The 25,537-nt window shown below is 44.7% G+C and overlaps 1 protein-coding gene across 7 annotated transcripts in view; it reads right to left on the minus strand.

Annotated features, from left to right (window-relative positions):
- LOC144608148 (calmodulin-binding transcription activator 1-like) overlaps positions 1-25,537 on the minus strand; it is an 863,868-nt gene that overhangs the window by 296,569 nt on the left and 541,762 nt on the right. Inside the window, exon 1 of one of the 7 annotated variants that reach the window (XM_078425570.1) lies at positions 14,762-14,851. The exons of the other annotated variants lie outside the window; for them this stretch is intronic. The gene's annotated coding sequence lies outside the window, so the exon portion shown is untranslated. Of the gene's footprint in view, positions 1-14,761; positions 14,852-25,537 lie in introns of those variants that run through there. 7 annotated transcript variants of the gene reach the window in all.

Consider the following 25,537-nt stretch of genomic DNA (forward strand, 5'->3'; position numbering starts at 1 on the left):
TGAATTATTTCAATGCCTGGTACAACCTTGTTAAGTTGCCGGCCCATTTCTAAAGCTGCTGATGGCTTTCACACCCCCCAGTTCAAAACTCCATGTTCAGATGTGATAGTTCCTGAACACAAGGGGGCGCTGAAACCCCAGGCCATGTTGTCTGCAGGCCTCTGATGTCGGATATTTCACTTCCCAAATTCCCATCCCAGTGAGTTGTCTTCCCATTGAAAGGAAAATTGCCACCCATTTTGGACTTTTCTTTTGGTTCCACCATAAAAATGGATGAGTTTAAGATTGGAATGGGGTTGGAAGAGATGTTGGATTGTAAAATAGTCTTCCAAAATGGAAACACAAGAGTAGTAGTTGCATTCATTTGTTCTGTATCTCTCTCCATCACCACCGAGTCTGCACCAACCAGCGATCCCTGCACACTTACACTATCCTACACAATCTATATCTCTAGTTTCCCTTTCCTCTGACTCTCGGTCTGAAGAGGGGTCTCGACTCGAAACGTCACCTATTCCTTTCCTCCAGAGATGCTGTCTGACCCCCACTGAGTTACTCCAGTATTTTGTGTCTGTCTTTTGCTATCTGGCTAACTTTGCCCAGTGTTCCCATCTTGCTCAGTGTCCCTCCCATCTCTGGTTCCATTCATCACCTTCCTTTCAGATCAGATTCCATAATCTGCAGCCCTTTGTTGTCTCCACTATCCACCTCCCAGCTCTCTGGCGCTATCTCTACCCCTCCCTTCCTCGCCTGGCTCCATCAGTCCCTGCCGCAATCCTCCCCCTCACCTTTTAATACAGGCTATCTCCCTTTTCCACTGCAGAAATATCAACCATCCCTTTCCCCCCCACAGATGCTGCCTGAGTCACTGAGCTGCTCCAAGCAGCTTGCTTTTCACTCCAGTGTCCCAAAATGGATCAGTGGATGAGAGCAGCAAGCTGGCCCATTTCTGGTTCTTATAACACCCATAGCAGGAATACTTGGCTGCCAATTCCCCTCTCTGGTTCAAAGCAATTACAATTTACAGTTGTCCCAGCATATATCAGTTAATTCAACATGGCCAGAAATCACATCCCAAGCCTTGTAGAGCTCAGAATGCCACACTGCTCTGGCACAGTGAACCCTCACTAACCAACTCAGTCTGTCAATTCAGTTTAGAGATTTAGTTTAGAGATACAGTGCAGAAACGGGCCCTTTGGCCCAGGGAGTCTGCGCCGACCAGCGATCCCTGCACACTTACACTGTCCGACACAGTCTAGGAACAATTTACAGTTGTACCAAGCCAATTAGTCTACAAACCTGTAAGATTTTGGAGTGTGGGAGAAAACCGGAGATATCTAAGAAAACCCACGCAGGTCGCGGGGAGAACTTACAAACTCTGTACAGACAAGCACCCATAGTCAGGATTGAACCCGGGCCTCTGGCACTGTAAGACAGCAACTCTACCACTGCACCATCATGCCACCCTAATTCTTTAATAATACTCCATGAATCTATGGAGGCTACAGTAAATTATATATACGCAAGGTGGTAACAGAAATGTGTATCAATATGTTAATATGAAGTAGCATAAGAGGAAGATTATTCAGATCGTAAATGCAGCCACGGACCAGCAGAATTAAAAGGTCTCTTTTTGTGCCATAAAATTCTATGTAATTCTGTGAACATGTACTCTTAGAGAAGTCTCAGCTTTAGTTCCCAATTTATGCTCTGTTAGCTGATCTCTCACAGCTGGTGATAAAGTTATCACAATTAATCTAATTTTTAAGGTGCAAGAAATCAACTGCAATTTTGAGTGTGGCCGAGACCCTACTTGGAAGCAGGCTTTGTAGATATTGGTCAAGGCTGGATTCATACGTGATCCTCCCAATGACTGAATAATCGGAGGAATCTGTGCTAGCTGGGCCCACAGACGGTCGCCTAGGCAACGTGGCAATGAAGGTCCAGGCACCACCTGTGGGACAAGATTTCTAGCAAAGGTTCGATGCTGTCAACGGATGAATGAGGCGGGTAGAGATCTGAGACCAACATGGTCGTAACAGGGGATTGATCCCCAAACTCTGGTTGATCAGATGCTGGACAACACCTGCAGGGATCACTGATGGGATCGATGCAAGGCCCACAGCCATCTAAATTAATTGCAGATGCATCCCCTTTGTAAGTTGCATCATGAATTTTCATGACTTTACTTCAGCTATGTGAAAAATTCCAGTCAAACAACAGATTAGCTTTATGTCTTGTCAACCAAAGTCACCGAACAACATCAGTAATTCCAGTCACCTCCATTAATCAAATTCGTACAAGAACAGAAAGTGCCAGTGGTGAAATCCCCTGACACCAACTGCAGGCAAACAGAGGAGAGCACAAGCAGTCTTTGTGCTGAGACTTTTGCCCCCTCTGCAAATTAGAGGAACCCTCACATCAAGCTATTTGCTCTCTGCAGATAGGAGTCAGGAACCCCGTGTGTTGACATCCAAACACCTCCCAGTCTGTCTCATTAAATCCTGCAACACATCCGCTACTAAATCTTGGCAGTGAGCTTCTGGTTTGAATTCAAAATGAGTTCATATGGAAAAAAATTGCCTCAGAATCACGCTATGAACTGTCACAATATCAATCAGGATAAAACATTCTCTCTCAGTATACGTCTTCATTGTTGTCTATTAGCGGTGAGATACGTTTTACCTTGAGGACATTTTAGTAGTAGCTTCGTATTAATGGAGAGAGAAAAGAAAGAGAGTACTTCTTTTTTTCATTGCAAATGCTCGGCAAAAAAACCAAACTAGAAGCAGCAGTTCAGGAACAACTTAGGTAAGAAATGTATCATCATGACCCAGACAAAATCACAATGCAGGCAGGTGAAAATAACCTCCAGCAAATAACAGTGCACCAGGCAATGGAGTAATGGCACATTTAAAGACTCATTATCACATTGCTGAACAACAGCCCAGATATCAATGCCATATATTTTTAAAAAGCCCTAATAGATTTCCATCTTTGCATCTCAACTCTTCCCGTTCAAATTTCCAAAGCCACATGAATATAAGTGTCTTCTAATGTAAATCTGTCATCCTGTAATTATAGCCTCCTGCCAGTGAGAGTGATTCACTGCCACACTGTGGGAAGGTGTCATCACAGCATCACACATTTACATAGGCAATTCCCATTATAATGTTGCACATTGGAGTCTATAATGGAAAATACAGGGGCAGAATCCAACAAATTTAACATTGAAACTGAATTTTAGCAGCTTGCCCTGTTGAAATTGGCCCTTGAATCCGAAGCTCCCCTTCCCTTGAGGACTGACGGTCTTCAATTCCTTGCGTGCAACCCAATGGGAAATTGCTGGAATCTCATCGCAAGGTTGCTGGTTATGTTTTGCACAACATATCGTGGCCTCACCATTCTGTTAAGCACAGTTCTATCACTACATATTGCATTTTCTCATTCCCAACAATGCTGGGTTCGCACCTGGAGTAAAGTAATTGGGTTCCGACATTCTCCAGTGACCCGCTTCTTCATCCATGACTTTCATGCCCAATAGTTGGAGTGGCAACCCAATTCCTCTGGTTATTTTTGTTAATCATCTTCTGGGCTTTAACCTACAACAGATCTTTGTGAGCAATGGATGCCTTTTTCATTCTTCTCACCAAAGTTAATAAGCATTGTCCATGCTGGCCAAATGAGAATATGTTAGATAACTCCAGCCCAGCTCTTCCCTCAGATAGCTTTGTGGATATCATTCAAGTGTTTAGAGACCAGAACATTATCCTTGCCTGGCAGAGTACTGGCAACCCAGATGTAATGGGTCATGGGACATTTTGTACGTCAATGCAATTGGTTAGGTGCCTATGCCACTGTCAGTACTAATCCAATACCTTGGCCGTAATATTCTGAGTAGGCCCCCATTTTAATTTGCTCGTCAGTGTAAACATCTTCTCAGTATCTAAACATACTCTATAATTCTAAATTCACGAGAATATTGGCTCAATCTACTTAATATTTCCTTACAAGACTGCCCCTTCACATCTGGTTGCAAACTCCAGTTACGCCAACACATATTTATTCCTCCTTCAATAAGGAGATCAACCTGTTTGCATTCCTCCTGCTGTGGTCTCACTGAAGTTCTCTGTAATGCCATCATCCTTACAATAAAGACTGACTTTCTATTTGTCTTCCCAATTATTTCCCATTTTGTGTTTCTTCTACAAGGATCTCAAGATCTCGCTGAACACTAGCATCCAGTTGTCTCACACTATTTAAATAATATTTTGCCATTCCATTCTTCTCACCAAAGTCGATAACCACTGTCCATGGTGGCCAAAAGAGAATATGTTAGATAACTATCAAGGGATATGGGGAGAAGGCAGGCACTGATTGCTGATTGTGGATGATCAGCCATGATCACAATGAATGGCGGTGCTGGCTCGAAGGGCCAAATGGCCTGCTCCTGCACCTATTTTCTATGTTTCCATGTTTCTATTAACTCCAGCCCAGCTCAACAATTATTTAATAAACCATCAATGGTTTGCATAGTCAAGGAGTTTCCTAAACAAGTTATCTTATAGCATCGCATCAGAGCTAGGCTCAAATCTACCTAAGGAAGCAGTTTAAATAGATGAGGTTGGAGGAGGTGCAGGTGAACCTCTGTCTCACCTGCGCTCGGTCCGCATTAAGCTCTAGATGTCAACTTATCTATATCGGCGAAACCAAGCGCAGGCTCGGCGATCGCTTCGCTGAACACCTGCGCTCGGTCCGCATTAGCTCTAGATGTCAACTTATCTATATCGGCGAAACCAAGCGCAGGCTCGGCGATCGCTTCGCTGAACACCTGCGCTCGGTCCGCATTAACGCAACTGATCTCCCGGTGGCCCAGCACTTTAACTCCCCCTCCCATTCCCAGTCTGACCTCTCTGTCATGGGCCTCCTCCAGTGCCATAGTGAGGCCCGCCGGAAATAGGAGGAGCAGCACCTCATATTTTGCCTGGGCAGTTTGCGGCCCGGTGGTATGAACGTCGACTTCTCCAACTTCAGATAGCTCCTCTGTCCCTCCCTTCCCCTCCTCCTTCCCAGATCTCCCTCTATCTTCCTGTCTCCACCTATATCCTTCCTTTGTCCCACCCCCGACATCAGTCTGAAGAAGGGTCTCGACCCGAAACGTCACCCATTCCTTCTCTCCCGAGATGCTGCCTGACCTGCTGAGTTACTCCAGCATTTTGTGAATAAATCAAATCTACCTAATTTCCACGAGCATATTTTTACTCTTAATAATAATAATAATAATAATGCATTTTATTTATATAGCGCTTTTCATATACTCAAAGACGCTTTACAGAGATTTTGAGAACATAGGGAAATGAATAAATAGATAAATAAGTAAATAAATAAATGAACAGAGAAAGGAGACAGAAGGTGAGGTGACCTTCAGTGGTTGAAGGCAGTACTGAACAGGTGAGACTTCAGCGATGTTTTGAATGTGGTGAGTGTGGAGGAGTCTCTAACGGTTTGGGGTAGTGAGTTCCATAGGGTGGGAGCAGCGATGGAGAAAGCCCTGTCCCCCCAGGATCTGAGTTTGGTCCGGATGTGGGGGGATAGGAGATTGGCAGCAGCAGAGCGGAGGGTGCAGGTGGGAGTGTGCCTGTGGAGGAGGTCGGTCAGGTAGGATGGGGCCAGGTTATGGAGGGCTTTGTAGGTTATGAAGAGGATTTTGTACTGTATTCTCTGGGGGTTTTGATACTCTTGGCTGTTTGTGTTCTGAGCATTATATACAGTCAACACAATGCATAATACACAAAATGCTGGAGGAACTCAGCGGAACAGGCAGCATCGCTGGAGAGAAGGAATGGGTGACGTTTCCCATCCTAGTTTTCCGACTAGTTTCACTGTCCTCCTGATTAAATGTTTCTGATTGCATGCCTCGTTATCACTTTCCCCTCAGCTAACAATGATTCATTCTACATTATCCCTGAACTACATCCCCTTTGATCTCTCATTTTCACACCTTACCCTTCCATATCTCTATGCCTCCCTCTCCCCTGACTGTCTGAAGATGGATCTCAACCCGAAACGTCTCCCATTCCTTCTCTCCAGAGAGGATGCCTGTTCCGCTGAGTTACTCCCAGCATTTTGTGTTTATCTTTGGTGTAAACCAGCAGCTGCACTTCCTTCCTGCACAGTGCACAATAAAAGTCACTATTAATCTAACTGGTGTGTCCAAGTCAAACAAACAAATTGCAAAGCCTCTTAAGTCATTCATCTGTGCAGCGAGAGACAAGGTAGCTATTGTTTTGTATCTGTGATTCACTTTCCAGTTGAGATATGTTAGTCCCTTCTGACAGTGTGTAAATCTGTCGATCAGTAAGAGCATCAAAACAACATTTAGAGACGCACTACTCTGCAATGAATTCCAGACATGAAATAGTCAGGAGAGAAAAAGGCTATTTCCACCAACCCTGTCTCCTTTTGATTAATTTCACCGATATTTTCTGTTTCCCACCTCATGCTCAATGTTATGAAGGATGATTCCTGGGAATACACAGATATCTCCTCATCACCAAAATGCCACAAAGAGACAACCCGCAAATAATCACACTGTGAACTGCTCCCACGGGCAGCGACTTTGGAGAGTTTTGTTATGCGGCAAAACCATAGGTAAAGGCAGGCACGGCACCAAAGGTGTGTTGTTGGCCTGTCCTTCACCGGAAGTGATAGGTGGATACGGATGATTGGTGGATGGGTGGAGTAAGTGACGAAGTCTAGAGGCAAAAAGGGGACAAAAGGGTGTCAGAGGGGGAGTGAAATGTAAAGATAGATGGAAGGGTATGGGTGGGAGGGAACGGAGGAGAGGAAAGAGGGGGGGGGAAGAAAATGGGCGGCTCAGAGATGGGAGATGAGCGTATGGAAGAGGGGAAAGGTGCAGCGTATGAGAGGGGGGAGGAGGACCCCTATTCTTTCCCCCATCCCCCCACCGGTTTCCCTGCTCCTTTCCCCTTCTCAATATGCAAATTTCCACTCTTCCCATCCGGAGTCCCCCATTTCCCTTTACCCCTCCCCTCCCCTTTCCCTTTTCCCTATCCCCTTTCACCCACATCCCTCCCTCTGTACTTTTCTTTTTCTGACACCCTTTTGTCTCCCTTTTCACCACTGGTCTCTGTCACCATCTCTACCCAACTACCAAGCTCACTAAACTAAGCCAACCAAACTATCCCCCTCACCTGTATCCACCAATCACTTGCCAGGTTTCGCTCCATCTCCACCGCTCTTTCCCAGCATTCCTCCCCCTCTTCAATCAGTCAGAAGAAGGATCACCGCCTGAAATGTTTGCCTCTCCATTTCCCCTCCACAGATACTGCCTGACCCGCTGAGTTCCAACAGCACTTTCTGTTTACTCAGGATACCAGCATCTTGCATTTTTATAGCAACTTTAACAACCTCTGGATGTACCAAAGTCGAACCTGGCAACCAAATCAAATGTTACCAACATTTTTGAAACATTTATATTTAAAATTCATAGTTCAGGTTTCAGCATTGGTAAAGGGGATAGAAGATGGAAGAAATTAAGAAGTAGTGTTCCAATGATCATGTTTAGGGTTTTGGAGAGATTTCTGAGGAAAATTAAGCAATCCACAAGTTAACCACAGTGTGAGGAGCTTATAAGAAAATTCATTTGAAATACGAGTCCAATTCTCCCCAAAATATGTAGGGGTTGACAATTGGAGATTTTATTGCCTTTAGTAATCATCCAACCTCATTATTTCTGTCAAATGTTGTCTAAAAATGGAGCAGGAAAGAAGTACAGCGGAGTGATGTGTTTTCAGGATTATGATTTAAGAGTTTACATAAGGTGACTTGGGAATGTACCATATTAATGCATCTGTCAACTTTAATTAACCCGTAAAATCCATCTCTGCCACCGTAACAGACACAAGTCTGAGACTCTCCTAATTGCAATTTACAAGGCCAAGGCTTGTTTTCTTGTTTGTCTTTCATGAATCTTTGCCCTGGTTAGATTAACAGGTGAATCATAAACATGCAATTAATTAATCTCAATAATCCAATTAATTATTACAATTCCATTACAAAATGGAATGCGGATTTGGCATCTTTTTTAAAGAGATGTAAATTCATCTTGCGAAGTTACAGTGAGGTGATCAACTAAGTGTGCGCCGAGATCGCCACACCTTTAAGGCTGATAGCAGCTTGGAGAGTTTCCTTGTGTTGGACCATATTGTACAGTGCCTACAAAATAGTACCCAGTATTTACAACACCAAACAGGCATTAAGGCCAACCATTGCATGCTGGTGTATATGCTCCACACCGGGCTTCTTTTACTTCTCTTCATCTAACCCCAGCAACAGATCCTATACTTCTTTCCTCTCATGGGCGGCATGGTGGCGCAGCGGTAGAGTTACTGCCTTACAGCGCCAGAGACCCGGGTTCAATCCTGACTACGGGCGCTGTCTGTGCGGAGTTTGTAACTTCTCCCCGTGACCTGCGTGGGTTTATTCCGAGATCTTTGGCTTCCTCCCACACTCCAAAGATGTACAGGTTTGTAGGTTAATTGGCTTGGTATAATTGTAAAATTTACCCTTGTGTGTGCGGGGGATCGCTGGTCGGCATGGGCTGGGTGGGCCGAAGGGCCTGTTTGCGCACTGTATGTCTAAACTGAACTAAACTAAAACTAAACATGTACTTTTCAGCATCCCTTAAATTTATCATTGCTGGTTCAGGTTGAAAAATCTTATATCATTACGCTTTTTTGCACTCATCATTGTATTTATTGTTGTGTTTATCATTACTGTATACATGCTGTTAACTCTTGGAGTTTCACCTGAACAAGGAATTTCATTGCACCCTGGTGTATGTGACAATAAACTGAGCTAATCTGATCTGATCATGAGTGGAGAAATTGTCTTCAGCAGAGAGATGCAGGAATTGTCTACCTTGGCTCGGATACAGCTTGTTCTGTTGATGGAGTGACACTAAGGAACGTTCTGTGTTTTTGGTGAGAGTGAAATAAGAAAATTGCAGAGCAGATAAACTGGGAAAAATCAATGAAACAAAGAAAAATTGTTGCTAAAAACCTGAAAGATTTCACAGGGATATTTCTAGCCAAACATTAGAGAAATGCCATCTGATATTCCAGAGACATCAGTGTTCCTTCCTGCAAAGCCTGATCAGCAATTCTGTTCAGCTCAACTGTCAGTCTCAATGAGCAGCTCAAGTACACATTCAGAATATGTTTGAATATCCATAAAACTGCCTTATGTTTCTTGCCTGACGTCTCTTCTGTCTATTTGTTCATCTCTAAAACATGACAGAGTACAGACTGTGGAAGATGGCCACTGGGAGCCGACCCATGGCTGAACACGATGAGTGTTCACTTGATTTGGGACACAAAGGTCACGAACCAAACAAATCTTGGAGGTTGTGCAACATAGCAGGGATTGTATGTGGCAGAGGTAAGACACATCATACAATGAACACTGCATAACACTTTGCCATTTCCCATATCCCCGCGGCCAGCAAAAGCTTTACCCAGTTTGAAGTAGTTGCACGTCCAAAATATGAAATTCTATGTGAAAAGTGGTCGGCTTTACTCTTTCCTCACATGTACAGGAGATATTCCTGCTCCAGTACAAAAGTGGCAAGACTATTTTTTCTTCGCCACTCTTGTTCTTCCAGTATCCTGTGCAGAACGTTGATGAGTACAATTGATTTATCAGTTTAGTTTATTGTCATGTGTACCGAGGTACAGTGAAAAGCTTATTTGAATAATGTTACTCCTAAGTTCCTCTGACGTGGCCAGTTTGCCAACTCACACCCTGCTATAAACCCGCAATGCCGATGACCAAGGCTCATATGCATCTTCTCTTACTCAAACCTAATGCTTCCCAGCGTGAACAGTGCAAATGCTGGTCTTACTCAATCTTTGTGTCCTTCCTAAACCATCCAGCTTTTAAAATGCAAGCAAACTGCCCTTTATCACCCGTCCTAATTTATTTGCATTCCCTTGCCCTTCTTTTGTTGGAATCCTCCTCTACTGGCCTCGACTTCCGCTCAATTTCCCCGATGTGAAAAGCAGTAAGAAGTCTTCTAGGAAGAAAAAGAATAGAGAATCTCGACCAAAGGAAGAGACCTTCACTTATACAACACAATTCACCACCAAAAAACTTTCTAAAGCCAATTAATCGCCACTCCAAAGATGTATTGTAGGTTAATTGACTTGTAAATTGTCCCTAGTGTGTGTATGATAGTGTTATTATAACCATATAACCATATAACAACTACAGCACGGAAACAGGCCCGTTCGGCCCTACCAGTCCATGCCGACCACTCTCTCTGACCTAGTCTCATCTACCTGCTCTCAGACCATAACCCTCCAATCCCCTCTTATCCATATACCTATCCAATTTACTCTTAAATAATAAAATCGAGCCTGCCTCCACCACTTCCACCGGAAGCCCATTCCATACAGCCACCACCCTCTGAGTAAAGAAGTTACCCCTCATGTTACCCCTAAACTTTTGTCCCTCAATTCTGAAGCTATGTCCCCTTGTTGGAATCTTCCCCACTCTCAAAGGGAAAAGCCTACCCACGTCAACTCTGTCCGTCCCTCTTAAAATTTTAAAAACCTCTATCAAGTCCCCCCTCAACCTTCTACGCTCCAAAGAATAAAGACCCAACCTGTTCAACCTCTCTCTGTAGCTTAAGTGCTGAAACCCAGGCAACATTCTAGTAAATCTCCTCTGTACCCTCTCCATTTTGTCGACATCCTTCCTATAATTTGGCGACCAGAACTGCACACCATACTCCAGATTCGGCCTCACCAATGCCTTGTACAATTTTAACATTACATCCCAACTTCTATATTCGATGCTCTGATTTATAAAGGCAAGCATACCAAACGCCTTCTTCACCACCCTATCCACATGAGATTCCACCTTCAGGGAACAATGCACAGTTATTCCCAGATCCCTCTGTTCCACTGCATTCCTCAATTCCCTACCATTTACCCTGTACGTCCTATTTTGATTTGTCCTACCAAAATGCAGCACCTCACACTTATCAGCATTAAACTCCATCTGCCATCTTTCAGCCCACCCTTCCAAAAGGCCCAAATCTCTCTGTAGACTTTGAAACTCTACTTCATTATTTGGATAGCATTGTGCAGGGATCGCTGGTCGGTGCGGACTCAGTGGACTGAAGGGCCTGTTTCCACGCTGTATCTCTAACCTAAACTAACAACTAATAAGTTCCCATACATAGCAACATGATAAGGACAGGAAATCTGTTACAGTGACATTAAATAAATATTTACCAGGACACCAGCATGAATCCCCAATGACTCTTCAAATCGTTCCGGAGATAGCTCAACTTTCTGAAAATTTGGATAGCCTTGGGTTGAATTATTTCTTCAAATTAATTCTTTTCTTATCCATAAATATGCATAGCGTCCTAAGCACTAAACCATCACATTAGCTGGGTCTTATTTTCATATTGGTAGAGTGGGACTTGAACCCATCACCTTCAGACTCAAAGGTAAGGCTGCTACCCATTGAGCCATGACAGGCAGAAGTCTCCTTGATGCTGTTCAACATCATGTTCTTTTGTCCAATTATTTATCTGAAGCATCTTGGAACATTTTACCAAAAGCATTATATATGTTCATATCGTTATCATGCTAATGATGTGTTGTCATTAGGGTGACACTCATGTGTTGATTGTTACATGACAGGTGGGTGCGAATCACGTGTTGCCTTTCTGCTGACTGGTTAGCACGCAGCAAAAGCTTTTCACTGTACCTCGGTACATTTGGCAATAAACTAAACCAAACTGAACTGCTTGTTTGGGTCGCGTGTAAAGTACTGAAAATAGAAATGTTAGTAATGCTTTGGAAAATGTTGCCAAAAAATGTCCTCCATTTTCAATGCCAGCCATTATTCTTAAATCAGGCTCTGCAAAATTTGGGGTTTACTTTAGTTTAGAGATACAGCGAGGAAACAGGCCCTTTGACCCACCGAGTCCGCACCAACCAGCGATCCCCGCACATTAACACTATCCTACACACACTGGAGACATTTACACTAAGCTAATTAACTTACAGACCTGCACGTCTTTGGAGTGTGGGAGGAAAGAGGAAGATGATTGGACTTTATAGCCTTCCATCACAGTGAGGAATGTGGGGAATCCGCTGTGGTGGATGTTCATGTTAACTTTGATGTAGTTGTGTGTCTTGTTGCTTTTTCTTTTAGTATGGCTGTATGGTGATTCGGATTTCACTGTACCTTAATTGGTACATGTGACAATAAACTGACTTTGAAACCGGAGAAGAAAACCCACCCGGTCACAGGGAGAACGTACAAACTCTGTACAGAACAGCATCCATAGTTGGGATTGAACCCAACAGGGGGTCTCAGGCACTGCAAGCGCTGCATGGCAGCAACTTTACCGCTGCACCACCATGGCCGTGGTGGCAGCGGAGGTAAGGAAGTAGTTTATAACGTGCGAAACATAAGAAAAAAACCTATGAATGAGGAAAGTCCTCCAGCAATAAACTTGCCATGCCACATTCATCACCACCCCAGCACAAAGGACCCGTTGAGCTCAATATCCTCCATTCAACAGTCCAACGTCTGCTACAAATTATTTTTAGCTGCGCATTCTGGCATTCATTAAAAAAAAGCAGATAAGCAGAGAACAGGTCAAAGAAATTGTTATCATTGGCTATCAGGCCTGTAATCAGACATTCAGGATTCCCTGTTATCAGTCACCCAGCAACTGTGCAGCAATCAGTGCAAAATAACCGGGAAGGATTTTCTCATTCCTGTTTCTCCTTGAGTGACTCAAATCATCATCTTCAATAATAAGTTACATGCTGGATTTGTCCAATGAAAATATGTCGAGGTTTACTATGTGCATGCACATTGTGTTCACATCAAGAACAGGTTACTGCTCCTATATCTCTCCCTCGAGCAGAGGTTAACAGCAGGTTTCATACAGCTATTTAAAATTATGAAAGATCTAATAGAGAATGGAGCAATTCTTTCCAGTGTCACGGAAGTCAGTAAGTGGAGGACACAAAATTAAAAGGCAACTAGTGTAAGATCCATGATGAGATTTTGTTTTTCAGCAGAGAGTTGCTGCGACTTAGAATGCATTGCATGGTCGATGTAGCAGAATTTTAATGTAACTTTTAAAGGGAAAAGTTGTGAAATTTGAGCAAAGGGAGACTAATAAGAGAATGAGAGTACTTGGATAGCACTTTCAATAAGCTCGCAGACTAAACAGATTGAAGAGCCTCGTGGTGTCCAGAAAGACTCCATAATTCAATATGGGAAGCCTTTAGCAACTGCCTCTGCACTGTGGTAAGGATGCACCGTGAATTGACATTCTCTCACATCTCGTCTCCAAAATGACTCTTCTTATGGAGTCAGAGAGCTAGAAACAGGCCCTTTGGCCCACTGCGTTTATACTGACCTGTACGTACCCGTCCACACTAGTCACATTTACAACAATTGATCTACAGGCTTCCATACCTCGGAGATTCATATGTTTGTCCAGATATATATTGAATGTTGTGAGAGTACCTGCCTCCACCACCTCTCCAGGGTTCCAACCACCCTCCGGGGAACAAATACCTCCTCAGATGCTTTCTAACTTTGCTATCCTTTACCCAAAACATATGCCCTCCAATTTTAGATCAACTCTACAATAGGTAAACGTTTTCCATTAACTACTCTATCTATGCCCCTCAAAACTTTATACACCTTCATCAGGTTCTCCCTCAATCTCCTCCACTATCCAGTTTCTACTCATAAATGAATGAAATGCTCCATCCCTGGCAACATGCTTGTGAATCTCCTCTGCAACTTCTCAAGTACAATCACTTCCTATAGTGTGGCAACTGGACTGTTTCCAATACTCCTAACTGTGGCCTGACTAATGGGTTTTTTATAGTACCATAACTTCCCTGCTCATATATTCTATGCCCCAGCTAATGAAGACAATTATCCTCTATGCCTTCTGCACAGTCTTATGCACCAGTGCTGTCACCTTCTGGAATCCTTGGACTTGCGTAGCAAGATCCATCAAAAATTTAAAAAAACAAATACGTACTGTAGATCCACAGTAATCTTACAGACCCCACCTTTTATTGTCCAGCTCCTATCCTAATTCGTTCCCCAAAAATGCATCACTTTGCACTTGTCATGTTTCATCCACCATTGCTCTGTCCATCTTACAAACTGATCAATAACTTTTTAATAAGCCTTCAAAGACTAGAGGACACACCTTTTAGGAGAGAAGGGGAAAGCTTAGAGATGTGCAAGCCATTTTTTTTTACACAGAGGGTGGCAAGTGCCTGGGTTGGTGCTGAAGGCAGATATGATAGTGGCTTTTAAGAGGCTTTTGTATCGGCATATGGAAATGCAGGGAATGGTGAGATATGGATTATGAGCAGGAAGTTGGTCTTGGCATCATGTTTGGCACAGACATTGTGGGCTGAAGGGCCCGTTCTTGTGCTGCACTGTTCTATATTCATATTATCCTGTAGTCCACGACTATCCTTCACACTCTTAACAACACCACTAATTTTTGTATTATCTGCAAATTTACTTCATTCACATCCAATTTGTTAATATGTGTCAGGGTCCTGACACCAATCTCTGTCATGTACCACTGATCACAGGCTTCTAATTACACAACACACCACCACTACCATCTACTCCCATTTCCAAGCCAATATCAGATCCAATTTGCCACCTTGCCTTCCGTTCCTTGGGTTCTAATCTTTTGGACCAGTTTTCCACGTAGAACCTTGTCAAGGGATCCTACTGATGTCCATGCAGGCTGCACTACCCTCTGCAAAAAAAAAAAGAGCTTTTAGGTTTCTTTTAGGTTTCCAGCCCTTAGTCCACAGCCAAGCAGGTTCAAGTGCTGATTCAAAATACGTTCCAATGTCATGAGGATTTCTGACTCCAGCTTCCTTTCAAGCAATGTCTGAGACCCTCAATATTCCAGAGGTTAAAATACTTTCCGAGCACTGCTCTCACCCTCTGCTAAAATAAATCTATGCCTCCAGATTATCGGCCTCTCTGGCCTGAGAGACTGAGTCTTTCAGAGAAACTATTATTCCTCTTTCATTTTCAAGGTATTTAAAGAATCTATTTGCTGCCAAAACACAGACCTGACTTGCAGTTTCAAAGCTCAGAGATGAGAGTGGCTAACTACTGGAATCCAGCAATGAACGTGAGGGCTTTCGGATCCAATGCCTTATCAAGTGCATAGGGTTCAGGTTGACTTCCTGAACCCTATGTGTCACAGGTGTGTGCACGATCCCCTGAGAATTCCACATTAGGTATTATCTAACTACTTAAGAAATCCATATCATGGCTCCTTGGGAGTTCTGGAGCAAGCGTGTACGAGCCTTTCAATGGGTAATGTACCATGTATGTGGCTGACTCCCTAAGCATCCCATTGTAGGTATGTGCCTGACTCTGTTATGAAGTTTGAGACTGAGCCCGAGGCAAATCATTCAGCGATGCACCTAGCTTGCTGAGTGCCCCATGTCAGTTAAGTGCCTATTTTCCAAGGTGGCTAATTTTCAAACACATTTGTGGGTACAAGGCTCGGGTCTGACAGGTGAGGCACATCACAGGGACAGGACTTTCAGGGGAAGAAAGGCAAGATATTTCAGGAGAAATCCACCCTAGACCTTTAAGTCCCTTGCTACTGAAATAATGTGTGAATTCCGTCACACAGATGAAATATTCCCTTTACCATGACATGCAGCAGAAATTACCGAAAGATTTTTTTTTTTTTGCTGAAGTAAATTTCAATACTGAGATCAAAAATAGATGGTGATTTATTTTCTCAAGAGGAATGATTAAAGACAACCCAGATACCAAGCTCCTTCAGAGGGCTTTGCGATACAGTAAGATTTAATGTTTTTACCCTTCAAACCTCCTTGTCTACTCAGGCTGATCGCATACAATTACACTGAAATTGAACAACCAATCCCTCAGTGATGCTTGGAGATTCCTTGTGGTGTTTATGTGAGATGGAACTAAACGGTGTCTTGTATGTATAATTTCACGATGATTCAACTCTTTCATTTTGACTGCTAGGGGTCAAAATTGGGAACGTGGGCACCACCTCTCTTCCGCAAATTAAAATAGGAAGAAACATTTGTTTCAAAACACGCTGAGGTACAATTCTCAGGCACTCCAGCTTCCACCACCTCACCAAAATACTGACATCTCCAATGGCGAATTTTCTTTTCAAATACTACTGATCGGCCTTCCATCACTTCACAACACTTTTCATCCTTTTATCATCCATATTAATTTTACATAGAAAAATGAAATGTGGGAACCGAAGAAAAAGAGCAGGAGTAGAATCAGTTCTCATGCTTCACCCATTCAAAAAGATCATGGCTGTCCTTTCCCTCAGTGCTACCTTCCTGCACGACCCATATCCTTTGATTCCCTTAATATCCAAAAATCTATGACCTCTCGACTACCAAGCCTTCACACTCGTTTTTTGGTAGCGAAAATCTAACCCTCCAAGTGAAGAAATGTCTAGAAACGGTTTGCCTTCCTCATTGCTTGCCAAATCTATGTATAAAGTTTCAGTGAATCATGTGCAAGGACACCAAGGACCCTCTAAGTGCCAAGAACGTTTATGGCAAAAGGTCCTAAATGCCCGACCCTTTATTTTTAAATTGTAAAATTGAACCTTTATTTTGAAACCCCAGTTAGGGAAATCATCACATTCACAGCCCGGCAAGAATCAGTATGTTTTAATGAGAATATAGACATAGAAAACAGAAAATAGGTGCAGGAGTAGGCCATCTGAGACAGCACCGCCATCCAATTTGATCATGGCTGATCAACCAGAATCAGTACCTTGTTCCTGCTTTCTCCCCTTTAGAAGGATGAGAGGGGATCTTATCGAAACATATAAGATTATTAAGGGGTTGGACACGTTAGAGGCAGGAAACATGTTCCCAATGTTGGGGGAGTCCAGAACAAGGGGCCACAGTTTAAGAATAAGGGGTAGGCCATTTAGAACTGAGATGAGGAAAAACTTTTTCAGTCAGAGAGTTGTGAATCTGTGGAATTCTCTGCCTCAGAAGGCAGTGGAGGCCAATTCTCTGAATGCATTCAAGAGAGAGCTAGATAGAGCTCTTAAGGATAGCGGAGTCAGGGGGTATGGGGAGAAGGCAGGAATGGGGTACTGATTGAGAATGATCAGCCATGATCACATTGAATGGCGGTGCGGGCTCGAAGGGCCGAATGGCCTCCTCCTGCACCTATTGTCTATTGTCTATCCCTTGATTCCGTTAGCCCTAAGAGCTAAATCTAACTCTCGCTTGAATACATCAAGGCTTATTATCGGCCTAATCTGCTTGCTCTCTCTTTGTGCCACAAATGCACCATTACAGCATTTAATCTGGTGAATCTTCAATGCACTTCCTCTTTCACAAGCATAACGTTCTAAGGTAGGAAGGTCAGACATATACAATATTCCAGTTATGGTCCCACTTAGGTTCTATATAATTGAAGCAAGATAACTCTACTCTTGTATTCAAATCCTCTTTGAATAAAGGCCAACATACTATTTGTCTTCCTCATTGTTTGCTAAATCTACATATTAAGTTTCAATGAGTCATGTACAAGGACACCAAGGACCCTCCGAATGCCAAGGCCTTTTCATCTCTCACCGTCTGAATACACTCCACCTTTCTATTTCCACATTATATCCCATCTATCATTCCTTGCCGAAGATAAACACAAAATGGTAACTTGCATTTATATAGCCCCTCAGCGAGACAAGCAGCATCTCTGGAGTGAAGGAATGGGTGGCGTTTTGGGATCAGACCCTCCTTCAGACTTCCTTTACTGATTCACTTGCCCACAACAGCTATTACTGACTCTATTAGAGTCCTCTCTCAAGTATGTGCCTACCAAATTCCACATTCGCACAGGAAACACAGGGAAAGGAAAAAAGCAGGCAGACCTGGGAGCCCCGTACCTGATATCTGTCTGCCTGCTTTTTTGCTTTCCCTGTGTTTCCTGTGCGGATATGGAATGTGGTAAGGTATTTGAATGCCTTAGAACTGTGTCACAGTACCGTTCAGCTCCTTTTGGAAAAAATATATTTTCATGTTTTAATTTGATGAAGAGAAGTGTTGTCCCACTTCCCACGTTGTCCCTTAGCAGTCAAAATGGAGTAAATGAATTGTAACAAAATTATAAGAAACAAGATACTACTTAATTCTGTTTCACATAAATATAATAAAATACTAAAGAGATATCCATTTAGTCTGTCTATATTACTGTTTATAACAGACAAGAAATAATCGTTAAGATAACATAATGGTCACAAAGCACTATGATATGATTTTAATGCATTTCGATACACAATCTCAGGAGTCATGTAAATCTATTAAGATAACAACTTGCATTTATGTAGCACCTTCAGTGCAATAAAATATCCCAATGCACTTAACAACCTCTTCATTTGAGGGAAAAGATTAATGGTTGGACTCAGGCTTTGTGAATATCATTCCTGTTTGTACATTGCATGTTGGTGTCAAGGCGACACGTGCCTCAAGTCCATTATTGAGTCAAGGCAAAACAAATGCTAGATCTTTACTTCAATATTCAGAGCAACCCCAAAACCTAAATACAAGCAGCATTACTCCCACTTGGATCTTGTCCACTCTTACAAGGACTCTTGTGTTTGGCTTGAAACTGACTCATCTTTTTCTCACCTCTTCAATCTTTGTTTCAATCTGTTCCCAAACTTTTCACCCTTCCTCCCTTTTCAGGTAAATCACTCCTTACTCTTTCCAAACACACCCACTTCACTTAAATATCACTCATTGGTAGAATGATCAGCAATCGGGCAGATTGTTCCCCATGTCTTGTCAATGCAAATCATGAGGAAATTCCTAATAATGGTCTTCCTGAGGTACATTTCTCCAAAAGCAAACAAACCATGAATTCACTGCAAGCCAACTGTAGTTACAACATCATTTATTGGCACTTTTGTTTGTTATTGATCATTTTTATCCTTTCTAAAGATTTGACTCCCTGCAAGGTACATGCTGTGATCATTGCAACTGGCCGTATTCATGAATGAAGGGTTTATGGTGAGAAGGCAAGAGAATGGGGTTAGGAGGGAGAGATAGATCAGCCGTGATTGAATGGTGGAGTAGACTTGATGGGCTGAAAGGCCTACTTCTGCTATTGAGGGCGTGCAGCGTAGGTTCACTAGGTTAATTCCCGGAATGGTGGGACTGTCGTATGTTGAAAGGCTGGAGCAATTAGGCTTGAATACACTGGAATTTAGAAGGATGAGGGGGGATCTTATTGAAACATATAAGATAATTAGGGGATTGGACACATTAGAGGCAGGAAACATGTTCCCAATGTTGGGGGAGTCCAGAACAAGGGGCCACAGTTTAAGAATAAGGGGTAGGCCATTTAGAACGGAGATGAGGAAGAACTTTTTCAGTCAGAGAGTGGTGAAGGTGTGGAATTCTCTGCCTCAGAAGGCAGTGGAGGCCAGTTTGTTGGATGCTTTCAAGAGAGAGCTGGATAGAGCTCTTAAGGATAGCGGAGTGAGGGGGTATGGGGAGAAGGCAGGAACGGGGTACTGATTGAGAGTGATCAGCAAGTAATCGTATTGAATGGCGGTGCTGGCTCGAAGGGCTGAATGGCCTACTCCTGCACCTATTGTCTATTGTCTATTGTCTATTGCCACTATCGTTAATGAACTTGTGAACAACCCTAACAATCAGAAGGACTACTGCACCTCGGGCTGACCTTCATTGACCAGCTCCTCGTCTCAGATAATGTAGATATCCAAGTCCAGCATTAATTGGATTTCATTTCCAATTCTTGTTCAGGATTCTGTCATACAGCCCAGGTCCATTTTTCATCGATCACAGGGAATTACACCACAGAATTCCTCATCCAAGTTTCAGGTTAGTATGATTTGTCCATCTCAAACCTGCACTCCCCCTTCGTTAATCCCCTTAATCAGATGGCATACTGACGCCATAAGTAGAAATGAATAAATTGTTTTCACAGAATTATCTGGAAGGTCATGTCCCACCACTCTTCTATGGTATGGAAAGCTACCATGAATGAAACAGCAAATGACCATGGAATTGTAGGCTCACACAACAGAAGGAAACCATTCCGCTTTAGACTTTAGACATGCAGCGTGGAAACAGGCCCTCAGCTCACCGTATCCGCCCCACCAGCGATCACTCCGCACACGAGCACCATCCTACACACTAGGGACAATTTACAATTTTCCAAGAAGCTAATTAACCTGCAAACCTGTATGTCTTTGGAGTGTGGGAAGAAACCGGAGCAAACCCACGCGGTCACAGGGAGAACGAACAAACTTCGCACAGACAGTACCTGTAGTCAGGATTGAACCTGGGTCTCTGGTGCTGTAAGGCAGCAATTCTGCCACTGCGTGCCCTCTTGCCCAGCTCATTGTCGATTAGCTGGCTCTCTGAAAGATCTGCCCAAAATTTCACCATCTCTTTTCCCTCATAGCCCTGTACTTTTTCTTTTAAGTATGCATCCAGTTCACTTTTGAAAGTTACCACTGAATCTGATTCCATCAGATATCTACAGATGCAATCCAGATCAATCCAGTGAAAATAAAGCTCCTGTGTAATCCTTCCAATCAGCTTTTTTCCTGCTCATTATGTGAAATTCAAATCCTCACTATTGGTTGCTGAATTCAGCGTGGTATACTTAGAATTCCTCCTTAAGCAGGTTTTCATTTTGGTGCCTTTAGCAAATATTTATACATCAACAGAATCTATTTTGTTTTTCCTCAACATGCTAAATTACTTCAGGTTGCAAATGAATAGTTTTTATGAAGGCATTTACACTAACTGGAAGTTAAAAATATACTTTTTAGCAAACATTCTGCTAAGGATAATACTGTCAAGGGACTCAGAACTCATCTCAAAGACTTAATGTAGAAATAAATTTGATGCACCATCAACTAATGTTTCAATGCAAATTCCTGTCATTACTGTGAGTGCTGAGAAATATTGCTCAATAATTGTTGTTTGGAAAGATTTAAAGCATAAACCTTTGTTGGTAGCAAATCGGATTGCTTTCTTTTCCCCTTTTGAAGGATTATTTCAGAGAATCCTCACAAATAATTGTGTTTTTGCATCTGGACGAAAGTTCCAAAGCTCAAGAATAGATTAAACAGAATGTGTCACATCCTCGGTATATTCAAAATTCTTTCACAACCAAAAGTTTTGTTTTTTTCAGGAAAACAATCAGTTAGTAGCGAACAGTCCAATTCCACACAAGTAGGACATTAAGTGAATGAGGATGTTAATGTGACTCCGGTGGTGTTGGTCGCAACACCAGAAATCTCTTGTTCTTTTTGTCCACTTGATTGTACAGTAGGGTCACAGCAAAATGTCTTATCTGAACAAGAGGCCGTCTCGTTTGATGTCTGATTTACCCAGGGCTATTCTATGCATTCTTCTTTGCAGATCCTTTTCCACAGCTGGCTAGGATACTCTGTTATGAGAACCTTGAAGTAAGTACTGACAGTGGCCCCATAGCAGAAGCATCCACGTCGCGGGGCTGGAAACTGGAAGTGTCCTGAGCTAATTCTGCTACCACCATCATCTATTGTACAAGTGATGGCCCCCACTGATTGTCGCCGGAAGCTTGTGCTCTTTTCAGGACGGACGATGACAGTGATGTAACTTTTAGAACATAGACGATGGACACGAAAGAAGAAGAAGTACTGACAGTATATTTAAGTGTAAGAAACTAACTGCAGATGCTGGTACAAATCGAAGGTATTTATCTCCAGCATTTTGTGAAATAAATACCTGCGACAGTATATTTAACGTTGTAGCGACCATAGAGAATGGTCCAGGTCGTCGAACCCTCAGATTGGCCAGCGAGGTCACGTGTGAATGCGACCATGGGGATTGGTCCAGGGAGCGACATCGCTGATTGGCCAGCGTGGTCATGTGTGCTTTTGGCGCCCGAAATGTTCAGTTCGGCGAAGTCTTCGAAGAAGACAGTAAGTTTTTGATGGTTGTCCTTTACCTTGTTGTTTAACTCTGTATTCGAATATTGCGGATGCAATAAACTTCTTCTACAACCAACAAGTTTTCGGACTCGCCATATTGGTGACCCCGACGTGATCTGGCCGATCACCGACTATGCAGGGACACGACGCCTCGTTGTTGATTGCCGCGCCTGGCACACCGGAGTTAAGCGCGGTAAGCGTTCACCTTCCGTTGTTTTGGACACATTCACCGCAATCTTGGTTTGTCCACACCGAAGCTCAATTTCATATAAAGAAGATATCGGACGACTCCACAATGTATTACTACCTCGTCAGCGCTCTATCACTGGAGACGACCACACGCGTGATGCGGTTCATCGTTAATCCGCCTGCGGAAAACAAGTACGAGGCCATGAAGAAAGTGTTACTGCGAACCTTCGGGTTTAATAGGCATGATTGCGCTGCAAGACTTCTGCACCTACCGGACCTCGGAGATCGATGGCCTTCCGTTCTCATGGCCGAAATGATGATGCTAGCCGGTGAGCATACGGATTGCCTTATGTTCGAACAGGCATTCCGAGAGAAGCTTCCTGAGGATGTCCGACTGCTGCTCATGGATTGTTCTTTTAAGGACCCCGAAGCATATGCAGCGAAAGCGGACGCGCTCATAGCGGCTAAAAACAAGGCAAGCGGTTCGATCAACAAGGTCTCGACATCAGTGACCACGCCACAGCGACATCAAGATGGTGCCGCGTCTCCCGCCATTTCTCCGAAAGCCCACCAAAAAGATCCGCACAAGCGCGGCTGGTGCTATTATCACCTACGATGGGGTAGCGAATCCCGCAACTGCCGCTCACCTTGTACCTTCACGGGAAATGCCTCGGCCGATCGTACATAGGGGCAGTTACGATTGGCCAGAACCGACGCCTCTACGTCCACGATCGATTCACGGACACAGAATTTTTGGTGGACACGGGAGCCATCGTCAGTATAGTGCCGCCGACCGACCTCGAAACCAGAACGGGTAAGACAGGTCCCACCCTCATCGCGGTTAATGGCAGCCCCATTCGGTATACGGAAGATGTCCCTTGTGTTAGGCCTCCGCACGTACGAATGGCCATTCATCATAGCAGACGTCAGACAAGCGATCCTGGGCGCAGATTTTCTCTGGGCTTTTTCACTGGTCCCTGATGTCCGCGGTAACGACCTCCGACCCTCCGCCGGCGAGGTGCCCGTCGCTCCGACAATCGCCTCCCCGCCCAGCCCTACTGTCCAGGCCGTCATCGCGGCCCCTGACTCGAATGCTGAGATCCTGGCGGAGTTTCCAGAGTTGCTCATCCAACGTTTTGACACGCCTTCGGCCAAGCACGGCGTGGTCCATCACATCCGCACCGAGGGCCCTCCCGTTTTGGCTCGGGCCAGGAGATTACCGCCAGACAAACTGGTGGTGGCACGGGCGGAATTTAGGAAGATGGAGGAAATGGGAATTGTCCGTCAGTCCGACAGCCCGTGGACCTCGCCGTTGCATATGGTCTCCAAGGCATCTGGGGGGTGGAGACCATGTGGCGATTATCGGCGTCTCAATGCTGTCACCACGGCTGATCGCTACCCCATACCGCACCTACAGGACTTTTCGTCTGGGCTGGAAGGAGCGGTGGTGTTCTCCAAAATCGATTTGGTGCGAGGATACCACCAGATTCCGGTGCGTCCGGAGGACATACAGAAAACTGCAACGATTACTCCGTTCGGGTTGTTTGAATGGTTGCGTATGCCTTTCGGTTTAAAGAACGCGGCACAGGCTTTCCAACGACTGATGGACCGTGTGGGTCGGGGTTTACCCTTTTTGTTTATTTATTTAGACGACATCCTGGTCGCCAGCCCCTCAGTGCAGGAACACCAGGTCCACTTGTGGACTGTGTTCCAGCGGCTCCAAGACCACGGGCTCATTATCCAACCCTCCAAGTGTCAATTCGGCCTCCCTTCTCTTGATTTTCTAGGGCACAGAATTACCCCTGCCGGCGCCTCCCCTTTGCCCGAGAAGGTGGAGGCTATCCGGGCATTTCCCAGGCCCACCACAGTAAAAGGACTACAGGAGTTCGTAGGCATGGTTAACTTCTACCATAGGTTCGTTCCGGCAGCTGCGCGGGTCATGCGCCCGCTTTTCCAGTGCCTTGCGGGAAAACCGGTAGAGTTGATATGGTCCCCGGCCGCAGAGTCGGCTTTTACAGCAGCTAAGGCAGCATTAGCAGACGCCACCATGTTGGTCCATCCGAGCCCCTCCGCCCCCACGGCCCTGACGGTTGACGCCTCTGACGTGGCGGTGGGCGGGGTCTTGGAGCAGCAGGTCGGTGGCCGTTGGCAGCCCTTGGCGTTTTTCAGCCGGCAACTAAATTCGGCTGAGCTGAAGTATAGCGCATTTGACCGAGAGCTTCTGGCCCTCTATTTAGCTGTTCGTCATTTCAGGTATTTCCTTGAGGGCCGCCCATTTGTGGCCTTTACGGACCACAAACCATTAACATTTGCATTTTTCAAATTGTCTGATCCATGGTCGGCCCGCCAGCAGCGGCACCTGACTGCTATCTCCGAATTTACCACCGATGTCCGTCATGTCGCGGGTAAGCTTAATGCCGTCGCTGACGCCCTGTCTAGACCTGCTTTTTCCCCTATTTCGGCGGTGGACTGCGAGGTGGATCCCCAGGAGCTTGCGGAGGCACAGCTTCTAGCGGATACCGCTTCGGCATACCAGTCCACCACTTCGGGATTGAAGTTGGCTCAGGTAGCCTGCGGGTCGGAAGGCACGAAAGTCTGGTGTGATGTTTCTCTTCCCCGTCCCAGGCCGGTAGTACCGCCCTCCCTTCAGCGCCGGGTTTTTGATGCCATTCATGGGCTGGCGCACCCGTCCATCCGCTCCACCTCTGCTTTGGTAGCAGCTCGGTTTGTCTGGCATGGCCTACGGAAACAGGTAGCAGGTTGGGCGCGTTCCTGCGTTCCCTGTCAGACCGCTAAAGTCCAGCGCCATGTCCAGCCCCCCGTAAAGGATTTCGAGGTCCCAGCAGTTCGTTTTTTCCACATCCACGTGGATTTAGTCGGGCCTTTGCCTTCCTCCCGGGGCTACACCCACCTCCTCACGGTGGTGGATCGGTTCACCCGGTGGCCAGAGGCTTTCCCATTGTCTGATATTTCGTCAGCGTCTTGTGCCAGGACTTTGGCCCTCCATTGGGTAGCTCGTTTCGGGGTCCCGGCAGTTATTACCACTGACAGGGGGCCGCAGTTCACTTCGTCCCTCTGGGCCGCGCTCGCAGAACTGTACGGTTCCAAGTTACAACCCACTACTGCATATCACCCCCAGGCAAATGGACTTGTAGAAAGGTTCCACCGTCAACTTAAGGCGTCCCTCAGTGCAAGGCTTGAAGGCCCGGACTGGGTAGACCAGCTCCCCTGGGTTCTTCTGGGCAT

The sequence above is a fragment of the Rhinoraja longicauda genome, chromosome 30 (genome assembly GCF_053455715.1).
Source record: "Rhinoraja longicauda isolate Sanriku21f chromosome 30, sRhiLon1.1, whole genome shotgun sequence".
In the NCBI taxonomy this organism is placed as follows: Eukaryota; Metazoa; Chordata; class Chondrichthyes; order Rajiformes; family Arhynchobatidae; genus Rhinoraja; species Rhinoraja longicauda.